Source organism: Eubalaena glacialis, chromosome X, assembly GCF_028564815.1.
Source record: "Eubalaena glacialis isolate mEubGla1 chromosome X, mEubGla1.1.hap2.+ XY, whole genome shotgun sequence".
Taxonomy (NCBI): Eukaryota; Metazoa; Chordata; class Mammalia; order Artiodactyla; family Balaenidae; genus Eubalaena; species Eubalaena glacialis.
Window position 1 is genome coordinate 122,699,781 of NC_083736.1, and position 24,016 is coordinate 122,723,796.

At 43.3% G+C, this 24,016-nt stretch overlaps 1 pseudogene; it reads right to left on the reverse strand.

Moving 5' to 3' along the window:
• Window positions 1-24,016, reverse strand: part of LOC133081908 (myosin regulatory light polypeptide 9-like) — a 40,617-nt pseudogene that overhangs the window by 336 nt on the left and 16,265 nt on the right.

The following is a 24,016-nucleotide window of genomic DNA, read 5'->3' on the forward strand; positions in this document are numbered from 1 at the left end:
ATTCATCATGGCACTGAGGTATGCATCAGCTGGATTCTTCCCTGGAGAAACAAGCACATCACGCAAATTTTCCTTGATGAAACCATCTCTGTTCTGATCAATTACACTGGAGGCCTCTTTGAACTCTTGAATCTGTCGTTGGTCAAATATGGCAAACACATTGGAGGTGGCGAATTGAGGACATTTCTTGGTGGTCTTAGTCTTTGCCATTTTGCTCTATGTGGTGGCTGCTTAATTCTGGGAATCGGTCCTTCAGAAGTTGCAGTTAATCTTGTCCAAACTCAGTCCCATTAAAGCATGAATGAATATCCCAGTCAGCCGCTGTAGAAGTCTCTTCAACAGAGCCCAAGGCCAGACACAAGAGCTGCCCTGTGCCCTGGTTTCTTAAGTTCCTATCAGTTGGATATGAAATGAGATTGACAAATTGTGGTACTTGTTGAATCTTAGTAATGGGTACTTGCGAGTTTGTTAGACTTTTCTTTTGAATTTGTTGTATGTTTGAAATCTTCCATAATAAAAATAGGTTAAATTATCCTATCCCCCCAAAGGGCTGCAATTCAATGGTTGTCAAGCTCTGAAAAAAATAAACAAAATGACTCCTTTTATTTTTCAAATAAAATCTTAGGTGGAACCCTAATATGTAAAACAAATCAAAGGCGAGGTGCTCTGGCTGAAGCTGGGGTGTGGGGTGACTAGAGTCCTGCCTCTGGCCTTCCATCCACACCAGCAGTGAGAGCCCTTGAGCCACTTCTGTAGTCTATGCTTACTTGCTACTCAAAGTGTGGGTCACGGACCAGCAGCATCAGCATCACCTGGAGGCTTGTGACCCTGAGGCCTCCACCCCAGACCAGCTGAATGAGGACTTGCACTTTCATAACGTGCCCAGTGATTCCAGCGCACATTAGAGTTTGAGAAGCACAACTCCGTGGTAGCTTGAGGCTGGAGAGGCTGACATAAGTGAACTGTATTTTACAAATGAACTAAGGAAGGCTCACAACGATGTGCACAAAGCCACACAGCTAGTGGGTGGGAGAGCCAAGGTTAGCAGCCAGGTGGCCTGACTTTTAGCTCAGCCATTTCTGCGCTATTCTTGTCAATTGCACCCTATGGCAGATTCCCCTCTGGTCCCAGGGGACAAGTTCACACTTTGTTTCTGGGACCAAGCCCCTGTCTCATGTCCTTGCATCTAAATCCGTGACTTGCTTCCTTACCTAACATCAAGGTGCTCCAGAACTGGGGTCAAGGGGCTTCCCTGGTGGCGCAGTGGATAAGAATCTGCCTGCCAATGCAGGGGACACGGGTTTGATCCCTGGTCCAGGAAGATCCCACATGCTGCGGAGCAACTAAGCCCGCGAGCCACAACTACTGAGCCCACAAGCCACAACTACTGAAGCCCGCGTGCCTAGAGCCTGTGCTCCGCAACAGAAGAAGCCACCGCAATGAGAAGCCCGCGCACCACAACGAAGAGTAGCTCCCGCTCGCCGCAACTAGAGAAAAGCCCACACGTAGCAACGAAGACCCAACGCAGCCAAAAATAAATAAATAAATAAATAAATAAATAAATAAATAAATAAATAAATAAATAAAAGAACTGGGGTCAAACCTGGTCCCCACTATTCCTCTCTCCTGACACATTCCTCACCCTGGTCCTTGCTAGAAACTGTCTTTGGAGTCTGACAGCCTGATAGGAAAAGGTCTAGGAGGGCAGGCATTTGGCACTGTGATGTCCCTAAGCTGGTGGGAATTCAAGGCTAGGATTGCAGTTTCTGGCAAGGACTGGGATGAACAATATGGGGACCGCTGTCCACTTCTTTGGACATGTGATCACCAATTGCTTCTGCTGTCAGGCAGGGCAGCTGCCACATACAATATACATTTCAGCCTTGTTCCTTCTAAAGACCATTTAAAAATATAACGGATGCACCGAAATACTCTTTTTAAAAATTACACCTAATAAAATAATTTTATTTTTAGTCTCTTAAATTTAAGTATTGTTGATTTACAGTATTAGTTTCAGATATACAACATAGTGAGTCAATATTTTTATAGATTATACTCCATCTAGCATTATTATAAAATATTGGCTATATTCCTTGTGCTGTATAATAATATCCTTGTTGCTTATTTATTTTAAACATAGTAGTTTGTACCTCTTAATCCCCTACCCCTATCTTACCTCTTCCCTGCCCCTCCCCACTGGTAATTCCCTGCCCCTCCCCACTGGTAACCACTAGTTTGTTCTCTATATCTGGATACACCAGAACATTCTTAAATAGAAAGCCTTAGTTTCTTTTTTTTTTTTCTTCACGGCTTGCGCGATCTTAGTTCCCTGACCAGGGATTGAACCCGGGGCCACGGTAGTGAAAACACGGAGTCCTAACCACTGGACCGCCAGGGAAGTCCCAAGCCTTAGTTTCTTGATTCCTGATCCCAAAACCACTCTCACTGAGGCTGGGAATGCTTGATGTAGCCCTTGTCCTCGGCCACCCCGGCCTGGGTAAAACAAGGAGTAGGGTTTCATGGTGCTTGTGGTGTGTCCTGGCCCAGGACTGCAGGAATGGATTCCTCTGCAGAGCCTTGGCACCTTGTGGCCAGCAGTAAGTAGGCTGGCACTATTTATTTAATTGGACTCTGCATACACATCTGAAATGCAACAATCTACCAGCAGATGGCGATGAGGAGGGAAGAAAACAAATCCCAGGACTTCTTCCTTCCTCCTAGGCTTTATTCAATGAAAACTAAACATCTGAGTAATGATGGCTTTGCCCACCGAGTAGAAGGAAAGGCTGGGAGGGCAGGGGAGCCTTCTGCCTAGTACTAAGGTATATTTTTCTCAGCATGAATAGGATGTGGGTATGGATCAGGGGAGAAGCACCCTACATTTTGAAATGACTTAGAGCTTTTCTGGACATGACTTGCTGAAAATGAAAGATTTACTGATATGTTAAAGAACTGCTGTGAACATTTCCAAAGCTCAAGTCCATGCACGTGTCCAGTTGTGGGAGTAAGAAAAAAGGCTGGAAAATGGGAATGTTCATGGGTTCTTTTTCTATACCTTTCCTGGCCAGCCTGATGCTGTCTCATGTACAGTACCCATGAATGTAAAATGCATGACTTGGGCTTCCCTGGTGGCGCAGCGGTTAAAAATCCACCTGCCAATGCACGGTACACGGGTTCGAACCCTGGTCTGGGAAGATCCCACATCCTGTGGAGCAACTAAGTCCGTGCGCCACAACTACTGAGCCTGTGCTCTAGAGCCCGTGAGCCACAACTACTGAGCCCACGAGCCACAACTACTGAAGCCTGCGTGCCTAGAACCCGTGCTCCACAACAAGAGAAGCCACTGCAATGAGAAGCCTGCGCACAGCAACGAAGACCCAATGCAGCCAAAAACAATAAATAAAAATAAAATAAGTAAATTTAAAAAAATAAAACATTAAAAATAAATTATTTCCTCACCACCTGGCCACTTTCCAACAACTACCAGGAATGAAAGACTTCTGGTTTCTGTGGATCCTAGAAGATATTTGTGAAAACTAACTCCATTAGTGCAAGCCCCTTAATTGTCCTAGAGGAAGGGTGTCCACTCTGAACTGGGGCCTTGGCAGGGAAAAGGGCAGGCCAAGGAGAAGTAGGGCAAGAGTCAGGAGTCTGGGAACAGGTTAGCTGCGTCCTCTGCTCTGGGTTGAAACCAGGCTGCAATTTTCATCTGAGGCTCAGGGTCCTCGTCCAAGATCCCTGGTTATTAATAGAATTCCTTTCTTTGTGGTTTTATGACTTTTTTGCTGGCTGTCAGCTGGGGGTCACTCTCAGGTTCTAGAGGCTGCCCACAGTTCCTTGCCAAGTGGCCTCCATATTTTTTTAAAAAGAGAGAAATTAAAAAGGCTTGGATAGTGATGGGAAGTCCGGAATGGCAGGGTGAGGACGTCCATAAACCTGCTCCCCCATAAAAGCAAAGAAACGCGGGCAGAAATTGTCAGTGTCCGCTTGTTCAGAACTCTGGAAATTAACCAAAGGCTTGCAACACTCTGAGATGCTTTTATTCAAGCAAAACTGCTGAATCTCATTAGAACAGTGAGAACAGCAGGCTTTATGGCTTTTTAACTTGGACTATTCCCATCCCCTTCTCCTCAGCTTCACAGGACCCTTAAAATCCAGCAGCCTCAACCATCAACCTGAAAAATGAACCAAAAAAAGCCCAAATGGAAACAGCCCAAATGTCCTTCCATTAATAGTGATTATCTATGACTGGGGAGTGAGATTTGAGAGACTTTTGCTTTTTTACTTTATAGCACTTCTACAATTAAATTGTTATAAGAGTGCTACTTTAAAAGTAAACAACAGTAATAAAGATAAAACAGAGGAAGACAGGGTTCCTAAAAATGCTGTAATGATTAAGGAATGGTAGATGGAAATGGTACAGAACTCTTCATGGCTCTTTCTAAATTAAAACCTATATAAAACATGGACGTTCTTTTTATTTGATGTGCCATCTTTAACATTTCATTTTAGTGAAGGCCAAAAAAATGTTTCTAAGAGCTTTTATAGACACAGATTTGACTTTCGGTTCCTGATTCTACTTTCCCTGTAAGGTTCTAAGTTCATCAACTGTCAATTCTCTTACCATGATGGTTTTCAGGGACATAACCATAGCAAGTGGGGAGAGACTATGGTCAAGGACTTTATCTGGCAAGCTTACTTTACTACTCTGCAAAAGTAACTATGTGTTAACTCGGCTATAATCTTAAAAGCTAACCAAAAGCAGTTATAAGCAGCTTTTTGTTCCCAATGTTAAAGCCCCTCCTGGAGCCTGAAACTATTTTTGACAGTCAGTGCAGGATAATGTATCCGGCGCCCAAGAGGTACATTAATTAGCAGGAAGACTTCGGGTAGCCACCTACTGTGATAACATCCCTACGGTTCTCTAGGAGGCCATCCGTGTGAATGAGCCTAGGAAGAAAACCTGCCACGGAAAAAATCCCCCACCTTCCACTGCAGACACAACAATTACCCATGTTCTGTTTGACACAAGGAAGTAACCTGCAGGGTTCAAATTCTCCCCATGATTATTAGAAAGTATCTCTGCTGAAGACTAGGATGTAACCACTGTGATGGAATCTCTTACCATTACCCGTTGACCTTGGATGGGATTCAGATGGTCTTTGATGGCCCTGAAATTGTAGGTATAATTTTGTGCTAATGTGAATTTGAGAGAGTGTCTGTTGCTTTCATCAGTTTCCTAAGGTGGCCTGTGGCCAAAAGAAATATAAGATCCACTGATCTAAGGGTTTCCTGGATTGAGACTAGAAGTAACAGACTGATGAAAGGCATTCCTTCACCCCCACTTCCCCCCACCTCCGATTCTTCAAAGACAGCTCTGAGTCTGGGGTTATCCCTGTACCTGCAGTTTCCTTGACACTATATCCGGGCAGAGGATGGAAGCCCTGAGGGGAGGGCTGGAGGCGGGAAAACATGACAATGCCAGAATGGTATTTGCAAGCTCCTGAACTGAAAGGGTCTCAGGGAGAAAGATCTGTCCCAGCTTTGAGAGTAGCCCCAGTCTTAGCCAGGCTGTGGAGCCTAGAGGAGAGGGAAGCTGGATGTTTCCGGATGTGAGGACCAGGCAATGAGTAATGACTGCCATGTTAAGAACCACCATAGGGGCTTCCCTGGTGGCGCAGTGGTTGAGAGTCTGCCTGCCAATGCAGGGGACATGGGTTCGAGCCCTGGTCTGGGAGGATCCCACATGCCGCGGAGCAACTAGGCCCGTGAGCCACAATTACTGAGCCTGCGCGTCTGGAGCCTGTGCTCCGCAACAGGAGAGGCCGCGATAGTGAGAGGCCCGCGCACCGCGATGAAGAGTGGCCCCCGCTTGCCACAGCTAGAGAAAGCCCTCGCACAGAAACGAAGACCCAACACAGCCCAAAATAAATAAATAAATAAATAAATAAATAAATAAATTTAAAAAAAAAAAAAAAAAAAAAAGAACCACCATAGTCCCAGTTTCTAGTGGCATCACAAGTCCAGAAATCTCAGTCCTTGGCTAACTGTGTGCACTTGGGCAAGACCCTTAAACTTTGGAGATCGTATTTTCTTCTCTGCAGACTGTGAATTTTGGACTAATGGCACTCACAAGCATGTATCATTTTGAGTTTCGGGTTTAAATTTTTGTTTATGTTTCCAAAACTTGGAAAAGCCTGACTTAGAAGCTAATTTGAACCAAATAAGATGTGACTAAGGTGATCACCTATATAGAGTACCTACCTGGGACTCTGAGATGCCTCACACCACACTAGAGTAGATTTTGATATCTCAATTGCTATCTTAGAGTGTTCGGATTTGAATGAGATGCCAGGAGGAAAAGGCAGGAAGTGGAATGATGCTCTGAGCTGCAGCCAGAAAATCGCTGTCCGAAGAGGAGAACTACGTGCATTAATCCCTCTGGTGGCAGCAGAATTGATCAGAGGGAAACTAGGAGGAGATTCTCTTTGGGGGTGCAGCTTTGTCACGTGGATCACAAATAAACTTGGAGGGATGATTCTTAGTCAATCTATGTAGAGGATAACCATAGAGGCTTGCCTGTTCCCTCAAAGCTGAAGGCTATATCTGTGGAGCATTAAACTTCAGAAGTAGTTGATGAAATATATAGGAACACTCTCCTATATTACTGGTAGGAATGTCAATTGCTCTAACTCTTTTTGGAAGCAGTTTTCAAATATTTAGTAAGAGCCATGCGACTATTTGTACCTTCTGAAATTCCAATTTTGGACACTATCCTAAAGAAATGATCCAAATTATTGGAAATTCGTCGTGCACAGATTGTCAGCAAGGTGCCATTGATCCTACTAGAATATGGGAAAATGATGCATAAAGTATGTAAAACAACTGATGTTCACTGTCGTCTAACCTCTCCCCTCTTCCCCAGCCCCCAGCAGCTGCCTAGCACCCACATGCACACTCTTCTTCCCATTCATTTACTTGCAAAAATGCTCCTTATCATAATGCCACTATGTCACATGCGTTATGGCAAAGGCACTCGCCCCCCTCCCAAAGGAGACAACCCAAAGTCTCATCCTTGTTTTACATCGAGCTTCAAGTGCAGTACCTCTGGGTGATGATCCTTCTTCTTGTTCCTTGCTGGATGTGGCACCTCATAATTCAAAGACCTACAGTTAAAGGATAACACTAACCGTCCCTAACAGTCACAATACAAGATGAGAATAAGATAACAGAATACCTGCAATACAATATCCATTTAGAAAGGGGGAGGGGAGAAATCACCCTCGGTGGTCCCCAAATTCTCACATATCTCACGTTCTGCTGGAGAAGAGAAGCAGGGCCTCCCCACTCTGACAAAGGCGTGAGTTTCTTAGGCGACCTTTCTGCTGCTCCTGGTTTCTGCTCTCTGGGAAGATCAACCTTGTCCATTTTTGTCGTGGCCACATCTGAGGAAGGCATGGGGAAGCAGTCCCCTTCTGGGATGTAGCACCCACTTCCTGGTGGTAAGCTACGTGCATGGTGGGGTAAGCACTCACACGTCCTTGATGGTGAAGCTAGAGGTTTCTCCAGCAAGATGACCTCTTTATCAACTGAGGAGGTTAGGCATCTCTTTGCTTCTGGTCAATTCTATAGACTGATGACAAAAGCAGACAGTTACCAAACACTAGATTCCAGACTGCGTGGTTTTGTCTCTTAGCATCAATCTGTGCTGGCTAAGCCCATTCCCCTGTCTCTGAGTTTAATGACCTCCTTGGTTTCTGCTCTAGGACAGTTCACAACAATACCCTGGGATGGAGAGGCCCCATGAGGATAATTGATATCTTTCCCAGGCCTAAGGTGTTTGGGAAAGACTGAGAAGATCAGGCTTTGGCTCCCCCGAGGTCTCTGCCTTCACTGGTCCTACTTGACCTTGGGGCAGATAATTGGGCTTTGTCCACCTTGTACAATAGTCATCACTCAGCCATCTTGGAGTGTAGGCTGCAGGGCTTCTATTAGGAGAGCTGTGTTTTCTTCCCTCTCTGCTTTCAGATGGATCAGTTTCACCACCCAAAATTTGTCTCTTGCTTGTAGAACCTTTCTGAATGCCACAAGGAGCAACTAAATCAACGCCAGTATCTTGATCCTCTACAAAATCCCATAAGGCCCTAGCCTTACTAGGCACACAGTTTACAAAAAATGACCACTTTGAGGCCATATAACTGGTTTACCCATTTCCCAACTCAAGATAGAGGGCTTTTCACTGCCATTCACCCAACCTTGCCTTAGACAATTCCACATTATTTGGCTTGTTTCTTTTCCAGGCCCTACTTCTAGGGACCAATTTCTGCATAGGAACCCTTTAGTTGCCTGTGACAGCAAAACCTAATTGCTGTGTTCTTGTGATAAATTCAGCTGAATGGGTGTCAAGTAATGCTGGTTTGTGAGATGGGGATGGAGGAGCGAAAATTTTCCATACTTCATTTTTAGTCTTTCTGATGCCTATCAGTGTTTCTTATGCCCCAATATTTGGGTAACTTGAAAGTGTCAGTGCCCTTCAGGCAATGATCACCAGGAGCACACCTGCAGTCAGACAAGTTGGGTTTATTACTCACTGTGCAGTGAGGAAGAATGAACACCATGGAGAAACAATGAGGTCTTTCAGTAAAAGAAGTGCGATGGAGTTCTTCCAAGTATGTAGGACTGAAGGGTAAAGGGGACCAGAAAGTGATATTAGCAAGAAAGTAATTGAAGGGTTGGATCTTGCAGTTCAGGCTAAATAAGAAGTCATGTGTGAAGGATAATTTTGAGGGCGGGGGAGAGGAGGACAGCAATCAACAATATCCAATACTAGGGAGATGACCAGAAAGAAAAAGACCATTTTGTCAAGACCATATCAATTGAATGACGAGGGTAGAAGCCAGATTGCAGTAGTTGAGGAGTACATAGGAGAGTAAGATGTGAAGGCAGAAAATATAGACAATTCTTTGGAGAAGCATGACCTTGAAGGAAGAAGAAAGGGCAATAGCTAAAGATGGGCAGAGTCGAGGGTGCTGATTATGTTGGTGTTATTTTAATGGGAAAGACTTGAATTTGTTTAAATGTTGATGAGAAACATTAAAGAGTAGAGAAGGGGTTGAAAATAGAGAGTACAAGGGAGGAATGGAGGAAAGGGGTCAGGAGAGGATTCATTCAAATGTTTGAGGGGCTACCATTTCCCTCACACTATATAGGTCCTGAAAATGCAGTAGTAATCAAAACCCAAAGCACAGGTGGAGAGACTGGGCTCAGAAGCAGTGACCCCTCTTCCTCTGTGACAAAAAGAGAGGAGGCAAGGATGGCTGCTGAAACGAGTGGGGTTTTAGTGGCTTGAAGGTAGAAAGCTGAGGGGCTTCCTGCTTTAAAACATCCATTTTCCCTGAAGAGTAAGAAGCATCTTTTACTGAGGGTTAAAAGTGGGACATGGAAAAATGTGATGGTTAATTTGATGTGTCAACTTGGGTGGGCCATGCTACTGTGATATTTGGTCAAACACTAGTCTAGATGTTGCTGGGAAGGTATTTTTCAGATGAGATTAACTTTTAAGTTAGTACACTTTGAGTAAAGTGGGTTACCCTCCATAAAATGGGTGGGCCTCATCAGTTGAAGACCTTAAGAGCAAAAGACTGAGATCCTCTGAGGAAGAAGGAATTCTGTCAACTCAAAGGAACTGAGCCTGTGGACTCAAGCTGCAACATCAACTCTTCCCTGGGTCCCCAGCTTGCTGGCCTGCCCTGCAGAATTCAGACTTGCCAGCCCTCACAATCGTGTGAACTAATTCCTCAGAATCCTGATAGATAGGTAGACATACGTTTACATAGAGATATATCTTATTGGTTTTGTTCTCTGGAGAAGCCTGACTAATACAGAGAGAGACTGAGACTGCTGGCTTGGGATACAGAGAAGACTGCTAGATGGCATCTAGGACTGAGTTCGGGGTGGCGACCAGGAATTTGTAGTGGCCGGCACCCATCCACATGGTGGCAGGGTTTCCTCTTGCAGCACTCAGCAGCCCTCCAGTAAGAAAGCAGAAGGAAGGCAGGTGCAGTTGGATTGATCCAGGATTGGAGTTCTTCTGGGGAAGTGGAATGAAAACACAAGAGGATACGGAGTCATTGAATTATGTACCACAGGTCTGTTCTGGATCGGGAAGGAATTGAAGACAGAGGTTAATTGACTATGAGAACATGGAAGCGTCAGAGGACTGAAATCTGGTGAAATTAAAAACCAAACCAAAACAACAACAACAAACACGTATGTTATGGGTTGAATTGTGCCCACTCCAAAAAAGATATGCTAGGGGCTTCCCTGGTGGCGCAGTGGTTAAGAATCCGCCTGCCAATGCAGGGGACACGGGTTCAAGCCCTGGCCTGGGAAGATCCCACATGCCGCAGAACAACGAAGCCCTTGCGCCACAACGACTGAGCCTGCACTCTAGAGCCCACAAGGCACAACTACTGAGCCCACGTGCCACAACTACTGAAGCCGCGCCTAGAGCCCATGCTCCGCAACAAGAGAAGCCACTGCAATGAGAAGCCCACGCACCGCAACGAAGAGCAGCCCCCGCTCGCCACAACCAGAGAAAGACCGCGCACAGCAACGAAGACCCAACGCAGCCAAAAGTTTAAAAATTAATTAATTAATTAATTTTTCAAAAAAAGATGCTGAAGTCCTAATCTCCAGTGCCTCAGAGTGTGACCTTATTTGGAACTAGGATCTTTATAGAGGTAATCCAGTTAAAATGAGGTCATTGGTATGGGCTCTAATCCAATATGACTTTATATGTCCTTATAAAATGGGGAAGTTTGGACACAGAGACAGGCACGTATAGAAGAAAGACAAAATGTAGACACAGGAAGAACATGATGTGAAGAAAGAGGATTGGAGTGATGCATCTACAATCCAAGGAATTGCCAAAGATTGCTGGCAAGCCACCAGAAGGTAGTAAGAGGCAAGGAAGGAATCCCTTAGAGGTTTCAGAAGGAGCATCACCCAGCCAACACTTGAATTTCAGACTTCTTTCCAGCTTCCAGAAGTGTGAGACAGTAAATTTCTGTTATTGTAAGCCACCCAGTTTGTGGTACTTGTTATAGTAGCCCTAGCAAGCTAATACTGGCTATATGGAGAGTAAGGGAGTCAAAGAGCCTGAAGGATCAGAGTTGAGTAGAGAGTAGATGCTAATTGAGTTCAGACCCCTGAAGCAGTTAGGATGTTTTGAGGGGATGTACAGAATAATCAGTTGCCCCAGAGTTTCCGAAAAACCCGGATTTATAGAGGGTGATACCAGGTAACTAGGGGGCTTCACTGGAGCCACTGGACTCTTTCTTATCTCAGCCCAAATCTTGCTGGTGGTCCTAGGGCACCCCAGAGAAAGCCAGGGGTTCAGAATGTAGCCTCCCCAAGGTAACCATTTTGGGATCAAATGATCACTCTCTTGCTTTCACCAAACATTGCTACAAGGGCATTTTGTGTGAAACTGTAACGGCAAACAGACTTTCGGTTCACCAGAGGGTGACTTCCTTTGGCCGTCACTAGGCAACAAATCAAGATGGATCCATCTGTAGCCAATTACATGCTCTCCAAAAAAAGACACTTTCTTTAGGAAGCAAACCTGCAAGTCCTGTACAATACCATACCCACAGCAGAAATCCTTTACTTTGCTAAAAGCACTTTCACCTTTTGGAGTTTCTTCAAAATGAAGACCAAAACTTCACGCCATACACTGGGTTATACGTGTAGTTAAGACACTCATTATTGTATGAGGAGTGTCTGGTTTTGTTTTATAAAGCGAGGGTGGCAGGTGACCCATTTCATTGACCTACTTTCAGTCTAAATCGAAAGTGCCAACTAACACCCATCTCATGTCAGTTGCAGAGATCTGTCTTTCAAAATTGATGTACTAAAGAAAAATATTACTTCAGGTTTCCTCATAATCAACAACAAATGTCTATTGGGCATCGGCTCCAAAGATGAATAGCACACGGTTCCTGCCCTCAGTGATATGTGCTACGACCTAGTTGGGGAGACAGTATATGTAAATAGGAAGATAATAATAAAAAGTAGCATAGAGATGATCTCATTTAATCCTCAGAAGAATCTTGTGAGGGAGGTACAATTATTGTGGCCATTTTACAGATGAGGAAATCAAGGCACAGAGAGGTTAAATAAATTGCCTAAGAAAACATAACTATCACGTAGTACCTCCAGTATTTGAGTCCAGGTAGTCTGGTTTCAGAGTCCACACTCTTAAAACCACACGAGAGTAAAAATGAATGACTCTTTGAATGGCGGCCTCTTAGGTGTTCTAAGTCTTGGACTAGGACAAGAAGACGGATTATTAAGAGAGAGAAAAGCCTTTTGATCAAAATTTCATATTCAGGTTCACAGGAGCTTTAAAATATGCATAGCTTTTTCAAAGTACACTAAGTTGTTATAAGTAGAAAGTCAGCCAGTACTAATCAATTATAAAACTCATAGGTGAGTGTGATGAAGGCTCTGGCTTCTTGCCTTAATCATTTCCATCATCGTCCTCTAACTCCACTGTGATGGTTGGCCATCTGGCCAGTTGAGAAAACACTACCACCAATAAGGAACATGCAACCTTCCATTTGCATTTAAAGAACAATAGCTATTATGACTATGTACAATAGCCAAGACATGGAAGTAAGCCAAATGTCCATCGACAGATGAATGGATAAAGAATATGTGAAATATATATATATACAATACACACACACACACACACACACACACACACACACACACAGTGGAATATTACTCAGCCATAAAAAGAATGAAATAATGCCATTTGCAGCAACATGGATGGACCTAGAGATTATCATACTAAGTGAAGTAAGCCAGACAGAGAAAGACAAATATCATGTTACATCACTTACACGTGGAATCTAAAACAATGATACAAATGGACTTATTTACAAAACGGAAATAGACTGACAGATATAGAAAACAAACTTATGGTTACCAAAGGGGAAAGAGGGAGGGATAAACTGGGAATTTGGGTTTAACAGATACACACTATTATATATAAAATAGATAAACAAGGGCCAACTGTATAGCACAGGGAACTATATTCAATATCTTGTAATAAACTATAATGGAAAAGAATCTGAAAAAGAATATATATATATATGTATATATATCTGAATCACTTTGCTGCACACCTGAAACTAATACAACATTGTAAATTAACTATACTTCAAAAACAAAACAATGGCTCTTATGCATTAAGCACTATCATGTATCAGCCTGTTTGTATATATTACTTCAATCTTCATGAAAAACCTATGGAATTAGTATTATCATTACCCTATTTGATATCTGAGGAAACTGAAGCACACAGAGGTTAAAGTACACACAGCTAGTGAGTGGTGGCTGGGACTTGAACCAGGTCTGACTATGGTCTGTTCTCTTAAACACTTCACCCTAATCAATTCCATACAATATTGAACAAGAAAATTATGTCTACGTGTCAATTGACTGTGCTGTTTTATATTCCTATCAATGTTTATATGTCCATTCTGGATGCCTCTTTTCAGCTTATTTTGAATATCATTGCTCTAGGACTTACAGTCATTAATTTTTGTGGAGAAACCAGAACTCCCCTATTTCTATAATGTATGGCAAACTTCTCTAATTTGGGCTAACTCATTGAATTCATCCACTCTTCCTATTTAGGGGTGCGCAGGTGCATGTGCACCAGTGTGTGTGTGTGTGTGTGTGTGTGTGTGTGCGTGTGTGTGCGAAGCAACAAGTTAGCTCAGGATAGCTATCAAATGAAGGACCGTACCTATAACAGCCTTGCATTTCTAGATGCTATTGCTGTGAGAGAGCTACTACTACTACTACTACTGCTACTACTGCTACACACACAGACACACACACACACACACACAACGTGCCTCAAGTTAGCAAAATCATCCCCACCTTAAGGTCAGTTGGGGAAGTGGCCTTGGGAGCCCCCCATGCTGGAACTCATGTACAGGGAGTGCTGGGAGAAAAAAATAAGTGTCTGACATAGAAAAATCAAACTCACCTGAGGCTCCCTAAGTGAGGCTGTAAAGTGCTCAGAGACCAGCTTCTCTGGCAGCCGCTCTTCGACATCCACTGTCAGTCATCTGCTCTGTGACTCCTTTTCCCTTTAAAACAATCTTGGCGTGCATTTGAACTTGATTTTCTCTGGATTTGAAAACCAGACTGCAATGATCAGAGATGGCATTGTGAGGTGATTTTCCGAGGCTCCTGGTGATGGGGACTTAAAATGTTCTGTCACCATCTATTCTTCTCCAGTCCCACCACCTCCACCGTGGCCCAGGCTCCCATTTTCTCCTGCCTGCGTGATCACTGGGTGGCCTGGATAACCACAATGACTCCCCCCTTCAATCCATCCCACATACCGGATACCCGAGTAATAATCCTTAAATATCCACACGTGACACTTACTCCTCTGAACTAAACTTTTCAATGGCTCCCCGGATTTCCAATAGCAGAAAGTCTAAACTTACTTGTTAGTGGGAACTCTGCTCAATGTTACGTGGCAGCCTGGATGGGAGGGGAGTCTGGGGCAGAATGGATACATGTATATGTACGGCTGAGTCACTTTGCTGTGCACCTGAAACTATCACAACATTGTTAATCAGCTATACTCCAATATAAAATATATATATATTTGCCTTGAAAAAAAAAAAACTTACCTGTTAGCCTATCCAGACCTTCCCCTATCAGGCCTCATCTCGGCCTCCACCCACTCTCACTTCCCAGACTCCTAACACGCCTCTTCTACTCTGATCAGGTCTGTCCCATCAGTGTCCCATGAACCCGGCAAGCACATTCATTCACAGGTTGTCATATTACAATGAGATGCTGTATTTGTTTCATTCAAAAATATATTGGAGGCCTGCTCCGTGCCAGAATCTCAATCAGCTTCTAGATCACAAAGTTGAACAAGATGGTCCCTAGCCATCTGGTGGAGGCGACAGAGAGCTAACCAGGCAATCAGATTGCAGTGTGATGGGTGGTGTGATGAGGGAGGTCCAGGGAGCTGTGGGAGCCCAGAGGAGAGGCCCCAAACCCAGGCTTGGGAGAGCAGGGAAGGAATCAAGTTCTGAAGACTTGAAGGATGAGTAAGAGCTCGCCAGGCAAGGAGCTGGAAAGGGGAAGAGGCATCCCCGGAAGAAAGAGTAGCATTGACAAAGGCCTGGAGAGAGATCCTGACCTGTTCCCAGAACTGCCAGTAAGTAGTTCAGCCTGGCTGCAGGGTTGAGAGTGAGGGCGAGGAGAAAGGGTTATGAGAGCACACAGGAGGAAGCATTCAGTTCTGTCCACTGGGTAGCCAGGGGGATGGGGGCTAGGCAATCAAAGAAGACGCCAGAGACAGTGAGAGTTTGAATATGTTTCGGACATCTTTGCACTGTGCGTGCACCTAGCCCTCTCCTGGGCACACAGGAATCACTTAGGAATTAATTCTTAGTTGGACATCAGCCTCTTCAGCTGATAGACCATATAACAGATTCATTTTGGCCAAGGGATGTTGTATTAGTTACGCCTTGGTAACGAACAACGCTAAAATCTCAGTGGCTGACGTCAATAAAATTTAAATTCTTGCCCTCACAAAGTCCATTGCCAGTCCAGGTGACACTCTGGAGCAGCTTTCCCCCATGTGGTGACTCAGTGATACCTGCTGCTCTGATTTTGTGTCTCTACCTACGCTTCCACAATCACTGTGGGAGGCAGAAGAGAAAGTGGAAGGGCTCACACTGAAAATTGAAATATGTCACGAAATATGTCACTTCATCTCACAAGTCATTGGCCAGAGTGAGTGACATGGTCCCTCCCAACAGCAAAAGGGCACGGAGAAGTGGAATCTTCCAGAGTGCTCAGAAGAAGAGAACCAGCTCAACTAACACCAGCTAGGTGAGGGCGAGACTTCTCCTAAACATATTACTTAGGATTATTGTGTGCTAAGTGGGTCCGTTGGCTTATTTTTTTTTTAACATCTTTATTGGAGTATAATTGCTTTACAATGGTGTGTTAGTTTCTGCTTTATAACAAAGTGAATCAGTTTTACATACACATATGTTCCCATATCTCTTCCCTCTTGCATCTCCCTCCCTCCCACCCTCCCCACCCCACACCTCTAGGTGGTCACAAAGCACAGAGCTGATCTCCCTGTGCTATGCGACTGCTTCCCACTAGCTATCTATTTTACGTTTGGTAGTGTATATATGTCCATGCCACTCTCTCTCTTTGTCACATCTTACCCTTCCCCCTCCCCAAATCCTCAAGTCCATTCTCTAGTAGGTCTGTGTCTTTATTCCCGTCTTGCCACTAGGTTCTTCATGACCTTTTTTTTTTTCTTAGATTCCATATATATGTTAGCATACTGTATTTGTTTTTCTCTTTCTGACTTACTTCACTCTGTATGACAGACTCTAACTCCATCCACCTCACTACAAATAACTCCATTTCGTTTCTTTTTATGGCTGAGTAATATTCCATTGTATATATGTGCCACATCTTCTTTATCCATTCATCTGTCCATGGACACTTAGGTTGCTTCCATGTCCTGGCTATTGTAAATAGAGCTGCAATGAACATTTTGGTACATGACTCTTTTTGAATTATGGTTTTCTCAGGGTATATGCCCAGTAGTGGGATTGCAGGGTCGTATGGTAGTTCTATTTTTAGTTTTTTAAGGAACCTCCATACTGTTCTCCATAGTGGCTTATTGTTTTCAGAGAGCCAAGTACCCAAATGTTTGGGCTTAGATGGTTTTGTTACAGTTGTTACTTTTCCTAGCTGGAATCTATGCCATCATCTGTTCTTGGGTTTGAGCCAACAATGCTAGGCCATTTGGCAAAGTGATACATTACTTGAGCTGCAGTATTAGTGAAGTTGTTGTCACCATTTGGAACATGCAATTTGTCCATGGTGTGAATGAAACAAGACAAAGAGGTAAGCGGCAGACCCAGGACAGATGCACTGCACTCGCTAGGTATTTATTGCCTGATGAAGATCTTCCTCATCTATGATTTTTGACGGGCAATTCGGCTGTTTCCTTGGATCAGGTTAGTGTGTAACCTATGTTACACTTTTATCCATTTTTATCTATATTTCCTATATACAAACTCTATGAAGTAATATGTACAAGGCATATGTCTGGTGTGTGCTCCCAGAGTGGGTACCTAACATGGCAGCTCCTGGAAAATGGCCCTCAGAACTTTCTGAAGACATTTGCAACTTACATGCAAGAATGATAGAGACCAGTTAACACTAGCTTCCTAATTCACTCTAAATATGGATGCTTACCATATATGCATTGATTGTTGGAGCAATAAGATATCATTTTTTGTCCATCAGAGTAGGAAAGGTTTAAAAGTTTGATAATATTAAAGAGGATGTGGAAAAGCTAGCACACTCTTGCTGAAAGTGAAAATTGGTATAACATTTTCAAAGGGCAACTTGATAGTATCTATTAAAAGATAAATTTCAGACCCAGTGATCCACCATTTCAAGTGCTAGAAATTTATCCTATAGAGACATCACCACAAGTGTGCAAAGATTTATGTACAAGGATGTTTATTGCAGTATTGTTCATAAGAGAAAACAACCCAAATGTCTATTAATAAAGGAACTGAGAAGATATACAATAGTGCATTAAAAAAAAACTAGATAGATCTAATGTACTAATATGGAAAAATGTTCATGTTGTACAGATCAGTGAAGAAAGAAAGTTAAAAAATAGTATGGGACTTCCCTGGTGGTGCAGTGATTTAGAATCTACCTACCAATGCGGGGAACACGGGATCAAGCCCTGGTCCAGGAAGATCCCAAATGCCGCGGAGCAACTAAGCCCGAGCACCACAACTACTGAGCCTGCGCTCTAGAGCCGCGAGTCACAACTACTGAGCCGGCATGCTGCAACTACTGAAGCCCGTGCGCTCTAGGGCCTGCGTGCCATGACTACCGAGCCCGTGTGCCTAGAGCCCGTGCTCCACAACAAGAGAAGCCACCGCAATGAGAAGCCCGGACACCGCAACGAAGAGTAGCCCCCGCTCGCTGCAATTAGAGAAAAGCCCGCCCGCAGGAACGAAGACCCAATGCAGCCAAAAATAAATAAATAAATAAAAAAAATTTAAAAAATAGTATGAATAGGTTGCTTAAAAAATTGTTTTGTCTTAGTAAATGCTATTATACATACAAGAAAAATGTTTGGAAGAATAAATACCAACTCAACAGTCATAATCTTTGTAGTGCTGGGACTATGGGATACTTTCGCTTTCTAGAATACTTGTATGGCTCTGTAATGATTTTGGAATCAGGAAATGACATTAATTTTTTTTTCTAATTTAAAAAACAATGTAAAAACTTCCTCTGAGAAAACATATAACAGCATTCTTTGAATAAAACCTAACTTCTGAGAAAATCCTGGTTTACTCTATAGCTCAGGGAGTAGATTTGACAGCACTTAACTTGACCAGTCATGTGTAACAGAGTAGAGTTTAGCAAAAGGCTCTGAGCAATTAAAGCTGCAGCATAATTACCAGGCATCAGAGCTTCTGATGGAACCCAGGCCTTTGCACTGTTGTCTTTGATCTGCTCTCAGGGCCTAATGTTCTAAGCACTTAACACTTTGGGGGATGAGAGCACAGTTCACATGAGACTACCTTCCTTAAAACCTTCCATGGCTACCAGTTGCCTACAGACTACATCCAAATCATTTAACATGGCATTCAAAGCCCTATGCCATTTCCCAACCCTAAATTCCCAACCCAGTCAAAGGGCTTATACAGCATAATGTTTAATAAGAGTTTAGGCTTTAGATCTCCAGCCAGATCTAGGATTGAATTTTCTGCCTCATCTCCCTTTCAACAAACCCTAAACTATTTGTAGCTCAAAGCCAAGTTCACCCATCCTTTCTCCATACGTTACCCTTCCCAGATCCCCATCAGAAAGCATCAAACTGTTTTCCCCCTAAACTCTTGCATAGCTGTATCTGCACTGCTTTCATGGTATGCACTTACACTATCTTACAGAGTGGTTTTTTTGTGATGACCTCCCTTAAAAAGGTCAGCCCGATGAAGTTAAACCCCATAGTGCACAGCATATTGCTTGCACATGCCAGGCTGATAGCAAATATTTATGGAATTGAATGAACAAACGAATGAATTTCCCTTTTAATAACCACCCGGCCAATTCATACCTGCTGCCAGCAGGTGGTGGTATTCTCCGTTGGCTCGTACCATTCAGCACACTGCTGTTCACCAGAGTCTAAAATCATTCTGCAAGTCGAGCAAATCCCAGTTTAAGATAGTTTGGCAGAGATGAAAGTTCTGAACTCAGGGTCAGGTAACCTGGCCTTTTAGCTCCAGATCTGCCACTAACTACATATGTGACGTTCAAATCTGTTCCTTCACTTTCTGGATCTGTTTCCGTGTCTCCAAAATGAAGTAGTAGGATGGGATGATTTGCATAGCTTGACATTCTGTGATTTTCATACTCTGCAAACTCAAGATAACTAGAGGTATGAGATCCTTGGATAGTTGCCACCATTATTTCTCATGTATTCTAGAATGTTCTTGTGATAACAATATGGTCAGAGGCATTTCCTTAGAAGTCCTCTCCAAATACTCTTGCCTTGTTTGGATATAATGGGCTACACCAGGGCCTGATCATCCTGAGTCTCTGACTAGTGTTGACTCTCAGGAAGAAACTGGGTAATGATCCTTAGAAGTGGGGGAAAGAGGTGGATGAGGGGAGGAAACTCAGTTCAAGAACTGTGGAGTCAGCCAAAGCCTCTAATAGTGGGAAGAAACTCTGTTGTATGTATTTTGAAACTGCTTTTCTTCTGTATAAATGTGTTTCAAAAGTCAGATTTTGGGGGAAAGGAGTAGTTACTTCTTATCGTTACTATTATAATTCAGCTGTTTAAATTTTTTAAAAACCACAGTTCTACATCAATTAAGCACTGTCCCTGCCTTCCCAGTTGGGGAGTAGACAGGAGGCCTAGGTAAGTACAGGTAGGACTAAGGAGAAGAGAAATTCTTATTGTCCAGGTCAGGTTTTAAAGGCAAGAAAGGACAAAGGGCTGCCAAGTTACTTTAAAAAAAGATGTACATAAATAGGGTTTTATATTTGGTTACCAGAGTTAATGGGCATTGCATTTAAAGTTTTGGTACTTATACGCTTGTCATAAAGAGATATATTCTTTTGATAAAAAGTTGAACTTAGTGTAGAAGTCCGATTCTAGCTCCAAGGGAGAATCTTCACCCTTGATGAAATTTGGAATAAGGATCTCCTCTGAGAGGGAAACTAACAGGTAGGGGGAAAAAATGCTTCCTAATTACAAAAAAAAACTGCTTAAACTTTAGCTGAATCAATGATCTTAATGCATCTAAAGAAATGATATCTTTATAGATGACAACAGGAGAGAGAAAGAGAGAGAGAGAGCTTTTTTGGTACATGTGCAGCATTAAGGGACAGAGAGACTGAATCTCATAATATTAAGTGAAAAAAAAAACTAGATTTCAACCTCTATAGACAATATGATCCATTGTCTTTCATTGTAGTGTATACACATAGAAAATGAATGGCAGAAAATATAAAAAATGTTCATAGCAATTATGATGGAATGACAGGTGATAAGCAATTTTTGTTTTCTTCTGTAAAATTTTCTGTATCTTCTCAATTCTCTGTGGAACTCGTAGAATCTTTACAACGTGAAAAGCAAAACGAATGTCAAGGCCTATTATGTTAAGAATGGAAAAGGCAGGTAAGGTTAAAGTTCTGTGGATCCTTGAAGCCCATCTTACTGCCCAGCCCCACAGATTCCCAAGGGTAAGATATAGTCACAAAGATGGTCCAGGAAAGAGCCTACTTAGTACTGAATCACTAAGTAGTTACGTATCCTGCTAAACTGACCTGCATTATGTGTGAGGTGAAAAGAGCCCTTTTGCCCCTTGAGCTTAAGGAACTTAGGCCAGAAGCAGGCCTCAGCAGAACTAAGGTAGGCCTACTTTTTTCTCCTTGGTCCACCCTGCTTTCCTCTTTGGGCAAGGTCAAAGGTGCTTGCTCGTAACAGGAGGTGACCCTGGTCTGTCATGTCATAACAGCCCAGAAGATGCAGGGCTTAGGGCAGTGGTCCCCAACCTTTTTGGCACCAGTGACCTGTTTTGTGGAAGACAATTTTTCCATGGACCGGGGGTGGGGGGATGGTTTCGGGATGATTCAAGCGCATTACGTTTATTGTGTACTTTATTTCTATTATTATTACATTGTAATGCATAATGAAATAATTATAATGCAGAATCAGTGGGAGCCCTGAGCTTGTTGTCACTTGTCACTCACTGATACGGTTTTGATATGAGTCTACAAGCAATGAATTTATTATGGTCTCTGTGCCGTCAAACCTCTCTGCTAATGATAATCTGTATTTGCAGCCACTCCCCAGCACTAGCATCACTGCCTCAGCTCCACCTCAGATCATCAGGCGTTAGATTCGCATAAGGAGCGTGCAACCTAGATCCCTCGCATGCGCAGTTCACAGTAGGGTTCGCGCTCCTATGAGAATCTAATGCCGCCGCTGATCTGACAGGAGGTGGAGCTCAGGTGGTAATTGGAGTGATGGGGAGCGGCTGTAAATACAGACAGAGCTTCGCTCACTCGCCTGCCGCTCACCTCCTGCTGTGCAGCCCAGTTCCTAACAGGCCACGGACTGGCACCAGTCTGTGGCCCGGGGGATGGGGACACCCCTGGGTTGAGGGATAACGTGGAGAGAACTTGCTCCACACTGAAGAGCAGGCCCCAGTCCTCTTCCAACTAAAAGAAGTTACCACACGCCCCCTGAAAAATCTCCAGCCCCTAGTAGAGGAGGGGAAGGGGAAAAGCAGGGGCTCTCAAACTTTGATGACAATCCCAGTACACACATAGCACACACTCATTCACACACCTGGAATAAAATATCCAAAGACAATACCTCCTTGTTTTTAACTTTTTTTTTGAAGTATAGTTGATTTACAATGTCGTGTTAGTTTCAGGTGTACAGCAAAGTGATTCAGCTATACATATACATATACCCATTCTTTTTCAGATTCTTTTCCCATATAGGTTATTACAGAATACTGAGTAGAGTTCCCTATGCTATACAGTAGGTCCTGTTGCTTATCTATTTTATATATAGTAGTGTGTATATGTTAATCCCAAGCTCCTAATTTATATCCCCCTCCCCCTGTGGTCACCATAAGTTTGTTTTCTATGCACAGACAATACCTTATGATCAGGGCCGGCTGCCTAGGCATGTGACCTCTAAGGTAGCACAGGATTCCATGCTCGGGCCCACATTTGGCTTAATGTCCTGCTGTCATTGTCTTGAAATTCTGAATAATTTGATTTTTGAACTTGTGCTTTGCAAGTGAAGTCAAGTGGAGGAGTAGAGCATGGCTGCGAGCAGACGCCATTCAGGCAGTATGTGTGGGTGCTGCCACCTCTTGCGGGCCCGCTGGCACGTAGTGTTTTTGATGCCCCGTAATCAGGGAACTGCCCTGGGCCTGTGCCGCGTGGGAGTCCAGCAAGGCTGAAAGCAAGGACAAGGTCAGTGTGCTGAGGAAGGCGGGGTTGGGGTGGGGGAGTAGTGGTGGTGACAAACCAAAGAGGCCCTCCTTTCCTCTTGCTGGAGAGGAAACTTGTTTCCAGTGCAGAAGGCATGCAGTCGAGTTCTGAGAAACATGAAGGCCAAGGAACCGTATCACATCCTATTGTGTTACTTTCCTATATTAGCTAACCCCTTATGCTGGAAATGATGACAGAGAAGGAAAGGGGACGATAAGCCAAGGCTTTCCCTCTCATCGTCCCTTACTCATCAGTCAGCTGAAGGGAGGGTGTGGGTAGAAGTCTTGTGTGCGGAGCAGTGCAGAGTGAAGTAAGTCAGAAAGAGAAAAACAAATACCGTATGCTAACACATATATATGGAATCTAAAAAAAAATGGTCATGAAGAACCTAGGGGCAAGACGGGAATAAAGACACAGACCTACTAGAGAATGGACTTGAGGACACGGGGAGGGGGAAGGGTAACCTGGGACAAAGTGAGAGAGTGGTAGTATATATATGTACATGTATACACTACCAAATGTAAAATAGATAGCTAGTGGGAAGCAGTCGCATAGCACAAGGAGATCAGCTCGGTGCTTTGTGACCACCTAGAGGGGTGGGAGGGAGACGCAAGAGGGAAGGGATATGAGGACATATGTATACGTATAACTGATTCACTTTGTTATACAGCAGAAACTAACACACGATTGTAAAGCAATTATACTCCAATAAAGATGTTAAAAAAACAACAACAACAGTTGAATTAGTTTTGTGCAGCCAGCCCATTGTCCTGGTAAGTACTACCTACATAATATATATGCATGTATGAGCTGTAGAATTATGTAATTTTGGTGATTTTGCATATAAGTTAGATGCTCTTACATTTGCGTTTATTTTATTTTTTAATTTTTATTGGAGTACAGTTGATTTAAAATGTTGTGTTAGTTTCAGGTGTACAGCAAAGTGAATCAGTTATACATATACGTATATCCACACTTTAAAAAACTCTTTTCCCATATACGTCATTACAGAGTATTGACATTTTGCGTTTTAAACTGGCATTGCAAGACAAAAAGATGTAAGGTAAAATTCCCGTTAATAATGAAAAACATCTTTTTTAACTTAGGATGACAATCAATAGCACATGAAAAAATACTATGACAAGTGAAGCAGGAGGTTGTGGAAGAAAGGAAAAATGCTTATATCTGGACAACTTTAACAATACTTTTTATCTGCATTTTGATCAAGGAGTCCCACATTTCCATTTCGCTCTGCAAATTCTGTCACCGGTCCTGCTTATGGTGTGTGAGGCCTTTTGATACTCGCTACTCTGGTCTCTTCTATTTGTTTTCAAATGTTGCTCATGATCCACTGGATTGATTTCCTGACCCCGAAAAG